This window comes from Ceratina calcarata, unplaced genomic scaffold (assembly GCF_001652005.2).
Source record: "Ceratina calcarata isolate Rehan_Ccalc_2016 unplaced genomic scaffold, ASM165200v1 scaffold140, whole genome shotgun sequence".
NCBI lineage: Eukaryota > Metazoa > Arthropoda > Insecta > Hymenoptera > Apidae > Ceratina > Ceratina calcarata.
The window spans coordinates 261,153-267,013 of record NW_017135119.1 but is presented as its reverse complement, the minus strand read 5'-3'; the positions used below and the strand labels follow the sequence as shown (position 1 = coordinate 267,013).

Sequence of the window (5,861 nt, the reverse complement as noted above, 5' to 3'; positions counted from 1 at the left end):
TGGTAGCAACAGCATCTATCAGGTTCAATTCTCTTTTATCAGTCATCGAATCATTTGCGAATTTTTATAAAAAATAAAACAGCTATGACATCGATTTAAATAGAAACTCTTTTCGTCATGTAAACTGTTGATATTTCATGCTTTTGTAAATTCATTTACATTCGAATGATTACATTCAATTTGTCTGTAAATATTTAAAAGTCTGCAGTCTACTCACAATTCAGAGACAACAGATATAAACTACATTTATAACTATAATTTTTGTACAATGAATCTAGAAATAAGAATACGATACAATTTCACAAATTTCGCTTGTTGCGCGATCATCAAAGATTTTTTCATTAATACTCGCACCGGTAGAGGTATATAACCAACGTATAGATTTTATATCTAATTACGTAAAAATGAAAAACATATTCCTGGTTCTTGATGTAACTAAATCTATATTTAGTGAACTTTCAAAAAACTTGAAACACTTGGCGTATCTTTAGAATATAATATATAATCTGTCCCTTTTTAGTTAGGAAGAAGCGAAAAAGAAGAAAAAGGATGTTTTGTCTGTATATTTTTAATCTTGTATGTTTGATACATTCGCTTCGCATCACATGCAAATAAGTTCGAATACGTTCGGAATATGAAGCCTGACGATCGAGGATATCCGGCCCAAAAGATTTACGATTTATAAAATATATAAATAAATTCGCATAAATTGGAAATGTATTACAATTGGACCTGATATTCGACAGTTCATCGTGTGTAATCTTGAATATCTTGAGTCATTTGACATTGTTTTGATAAATTATTTGTAATGAGAAAGCTGTTGGACCTGGTTTTACGCTTGTTTTCCACATAACGTGGGGTCAGTTTTCACAAGCGATTTACTGATCAGTGAAAAGTGCCTCCAAGCAGCTTGTGCACCGTGTGTACCGGTTTATTAGAGCGTGACTGAAAACAGAAGCTGATTCTAGGAGAACGAAGGAGAACGGGCGAATCCTTTGCTCTCCCTTTTATATTTCCATCATGTTCAACGACCGCTTTCGTTAACATTAACACGAGATTCTCGTCGATACTCGAAAATGCATACAAATTCTAATAAGCTACGTCACAGATTCTGGCACGTGCAAAAGATTGCTTTATTTTAATTTCTGTCGATGATGACAATGAATGAAATTACATGAATACATATTTTGCAAGAACGTGTCCTTTCTATTTTATGTCTTTCAAACGAAAGATTCAATTTTATGGTCACGCTAAGGACAATTCTCAACGACGTTGTGTCAACGTCAGTACGTGCTACATGACGCATGAAAAACATGCCGAATTCATATTCAAATATCAGCCAAAAAAGTCGTGTCGAGCACATGTTTACAGAGTATAAGAATATAACGTATATACGAAATTTAAGCATGAATAAAAATTTATGGAGACTTGCATACGTCTAATGAATGTTTTTGAAAAATGATGAGCTGTAGGACAGTTTTCTTAAAGTTGAAAAGTTAAAAATAGATTCGCTCTATATGACTAAATATGTCCAGAGTTCAGAACGTATTCAACGAATTTCATACATACTAAACGTGCTTAAATGGTAACAACAATACTGGTTATATCTTGTGACATTATTTTATCGGACACCAAATGGTTAAAAGTTTATATAGCGCATGTAATATATAAATCATATATGATCATAATACGTATAATACATTGAATATTAATCGGCAATTCCAATATGTAAAAAAAATATTAAAGAAACGCAGTACATGCAAATATTTGATCTCTGCACGTCGTGTTCTTTTAAATCATTTAAAATTCAAACTCGTAAACAAGTGCAATCTAATTATCAGGTGCGTATTTGTAGGAAATCACTGTACCACTTATATTTTAAAAAAACAACTTTTTTCCTACATCGAACAGTAGCGATTTGATAAGAAATATGTAAAGCTCAGAATTTTATCAAGGATATCATGACATAACTCGCAACTGCATAACACGTTTATAAATAAATAAATAAAATGAGGTAGAAAATAGGAAGGTGTACAACCAGCCAGTAAATAAAGTGAAAATACAGCTTTAATTGCTTGGAATCATGTTACTTGAGCTACTCCTTCCACTATCTGCGTAAGTACGTACGAAATCATTTACGAGCAGTGCTTGGTTCGCTTTCGCGGATCGAAAGACAATGGCCTCTAATGGCGCTCCACGTTACTCCCTGAAAATCTCTTACAGCGCGATTCGGTCTTGCAATCATGGCTAATGATCGTCATTTTAAAATGACTTGACGAAACAAACAGGCAAATTATTGACTTTCCCGCGACTGTTTTGCAACGTCACGACCTCCCGAATGATATATAGGCACATATTCACGTACCTTACTCGCGTGAACATTTTCATCGATGATGAAATACAGATTTTTCACTTAATGAAAAAGTATTCGATGAGTAGATAAATTCGTGTCCGATTTGAAATAAAATTTGAACACAAACATTTTACATTTTAAGACAGAATTTCATTGATCCATTAAGTAACTAAGACTATTTTTTACCATCTTTCTGAAGGGATCTGGATTTTTAAAAATCATGTATTAATTTTTACAATAACCCAATATTTTAATTTAGTATAAACCATCGAGCCAAAACCGAGCTCCTCTCAATTCTTCTCAAACCGTGCAAACAACCTTCGGGCTTTGCGAAAACCGAGCCGATCGTAAAACAAGCTAATGAGCCACTTAAGGCACAGTCCCAATAACGTTGTTTCGAAAGTAAGGACGTTCGTGTTAGAAAGGAAAAGCTCTACTCGAGTCGAGTACCAATGTCCACACCACGCGGATACAGGTCATGGTACAAAAATTGACTGGCCGCCTCAATTGTTTGCTCTTATGCCTTTTCTTCGAAGACGCGCCGGTCTAAATTCCTAATTAAAGTGCTCATTTCATCGAAGGACACGGTTTATTAGTTTTGCGTACGATATAGTCGTAGTTCGTTTCTAAATCTGGGCCATCAAGGTTCTATAACGCAAGTGGTTAAACAGCTATGTGAAAATTGAGACGTTAGAGCAGCCAACCCAGCAACCCTCCGATAGTCTTTATGTGTCGAGCGTCGACGTTACCGCCTACTATTTATTTCCAGGCTGTGTAATATTCATTATAGCGCAGCTCAGCGAGAGAGCCAAGGGTTTCCGTTGGTTGGGCATACGTGCTTATTACACACCGGCACGAGAAGAAGCCATCGCGAGCATCAACCCTTTTACGCGTGTTGGAATGGGCGAACGCGGAAGCAACGCGTCGCGTATTGATCACGTTCCACGGATTTACCGACGCCAGATAATAATACTTTCAGGCGACAAAATCAGGCTCGCGCTGGCTTTTCTTCCTTGTGTGTCACTCCACTTTACAAACGGCGACATGCGTACAGTTTATCAGGTTTCTCTCCTACATTATTTCATATGCAACTAATCCCCGTAGCATGACACTATCCAATTTTCAATCATATATTCATGTGCGAAATAAAACTGAATCAAGAGAAGGCTCGTCGAAATTCAAAAGATTCAACGCCATTAAATTTGAAATTGATTTTAACCTGAATAAGACTTAGAGTGAAAACTCTGTATTCATGTAGATAAAAAATGTATTAGATATTTTATATTCAGAAGAGAAGAAAGGTTTTGATAATTAAGGAATCGTCTATTACGTAAACGAGAAATAGAAATACTGAAAAATACGGTGTAATTCTAAGATGAACGGAATTTTTGATCTCTTTCTAATTTAAGGTAGCGAGACTAACAATAAGAGATAAGTTTCCATTGTACGCAGAGTAAAAATGTCTATATTTATTGCACCAGATAACAGTGAAAGCGATGAAATCGTCACAGGTCGTATTACTCAACAGTTTGACACCGGTTCAAGCACAAACACATAGCAGCTAAAATTATAATGACAATAACGGCCCAATGCGTTTAGCTACACCGCGTGAAGCGATAAATCTTTTGACAATATGGACACTATCATACTTGGGGAATACACAAAGAAGAAATTGTCAAGTGTGATGAATGGTAATTACGTCTAATGAACGTGAAACAGAAGCGGTCGTCCGATAGCTACACGAATCGTTATAACAATGATAGAATTCACGGAGAATACGAAAGTCACGACTATTTTATACACGACGAACCGGCATGCGGGTTCGCGTTGCGCACGCCAAGAACCGCGCGCGCACACACTTACGTGTATGCATCCACGTACGTGCATGAAATGTACGCACCCATACGTATGTGCATACAGAGGCACCAACACCGATAGAGACAATGCGTCAAAGGCAGAAACGGTAATCGTCTGCTTTGATAGAGTCAGAAACGCGTAAAAGTAATCTCGATTGGGTGACAGGACGAAAAGCCGATCCACTTTTATGCATCGGCGGACGATGAGATCCCGTACGAACTCCGAGAATGGATTCGTCGAGATTTTAAGTTATATGCTTAGGTATCAGGGAGATGGGTAATCGTGTCACACGCGTGACCAATTTTTCGTGACGTCGTCCACGGGCACAGCGGGAAAAATTGTGCACCCGCACCGAATGGGATCATAAAATAGCGCCGGCGAACGTACGGCCACGGTTTCTGTTATCAAACCCGAAAAAAATAGAGAAATCTCATGATAGCACGATGGGGCCCAGGTGTCTGGCCATGTCAATCGACCGTTCGATTTTTCCACGTCAATTTCCCTATACATAGTCGCCGTAAATATTCTTCCCGAATTTAAGAGACTTAATACGGACGATTGACACTTCGCTAGGCACCCGTTCTCGACACGGATGCGTGGGCCGCACGAAAACCGTGAAAACGAGATGATTCCACGCACACCCACGATTATCGTGATGCACGGATACTAGGCGCGGCTTTTCATCCCGTACCAAGCGAAAAGTGTTCCGTGTCACTGATTTATCACGTACCTATGTTATGCGCCCGTGTCCGCTTCGTCGATGATCCTGTCGTCTGTCAATGGGTGAAACTCACGCTACCGATTTAACACAGAATTGCGAACTTCTCACGTTCTCGGCACTTTTCAGCTCGTGCCTGTCGCACGCCAACCATGTCCGCCATCTTGGGGCAACCGCCAAATCCTTCCAGGTAAGACAATCACATCCCGTGAAAAGTTACTAGTGCGACCCTTCGCAAGCTAAACAATATGAAAAATGCAAAGTAACAGATCACTATAGCTGCGAAGTGTAAGCAAAGACATGTAAAGACAGTAGCATACTTTAAGGGGCATACTCTAGTCGTGGACTCTGGTATAGATTATCAATTAGCTAGTAAGTCGTGCGGGACGTCATTCGTAAGGGGCCTTAAAAAGAACCGGTTCACGAGCATTATTATACTTATGAAATTAATCTTTCATTGTAAGTTGATCATACATGATTTTTTAATAGTGATTAAACATATCTTATCTACATTACTGCAATCACATATCCATAATGTGGTTTAATCTGACATCTTTCGGAGAAAATTTTAACAAAATCCGAACACGCGATATGAGATAAACTCTGCATAGTTCTGCACTTTGTACTGCACACAGGCATATGAGAATAGATCGAACCGCATAGATTCGAAATCAGGCGACTGAAAATTGAATGAAAGAGTCTCTTTTTTTCTATCAACATATGAGAAAGAGATGGAGAAAGAAAGAGAAACTCTTCCAAGACATGTTTTCTCTATCTTTTACGAGATCAACCAAAATACATTGGACGCTCAGTCTATTTTCTTATATCTATCAATCACAAATTAATAATTTTTTCAATTTAGTAGATATAGTTTTAATATAGATTATAGATAAACTTTCAGGGCAAAAGGCGTATAATAATAGTACGTACATC

At 37.9% G+C, this 5,861-nt stretch overlaps 1 protein-coding gene across 3 annotated transcripts in view; it reads right to left on the bottom strand.

Moving 5' to 3' along the window:
* The window catches only part of FAR1 (fatty acyl-CoA reductase 1), a 22,197-nt gene extending 17,069 nt beyond the window's left edge, over window positions 1-5,128 (bottom strand). For all 3 annotated transcript variants that reach the window (XM_018033311.2, XM_018033340.2, XM_018033320.2), the window contains exon 1: window positions 4,941-5,128. The gene's annotated coding sequence lies outside the window, so the exon portion shown is untranslated. The remainder of the gene's footprint in view (window positions 1-4,940) is intronic.
* Window positions 5,129-5,861: the final 733 nt, after the last annotated feature.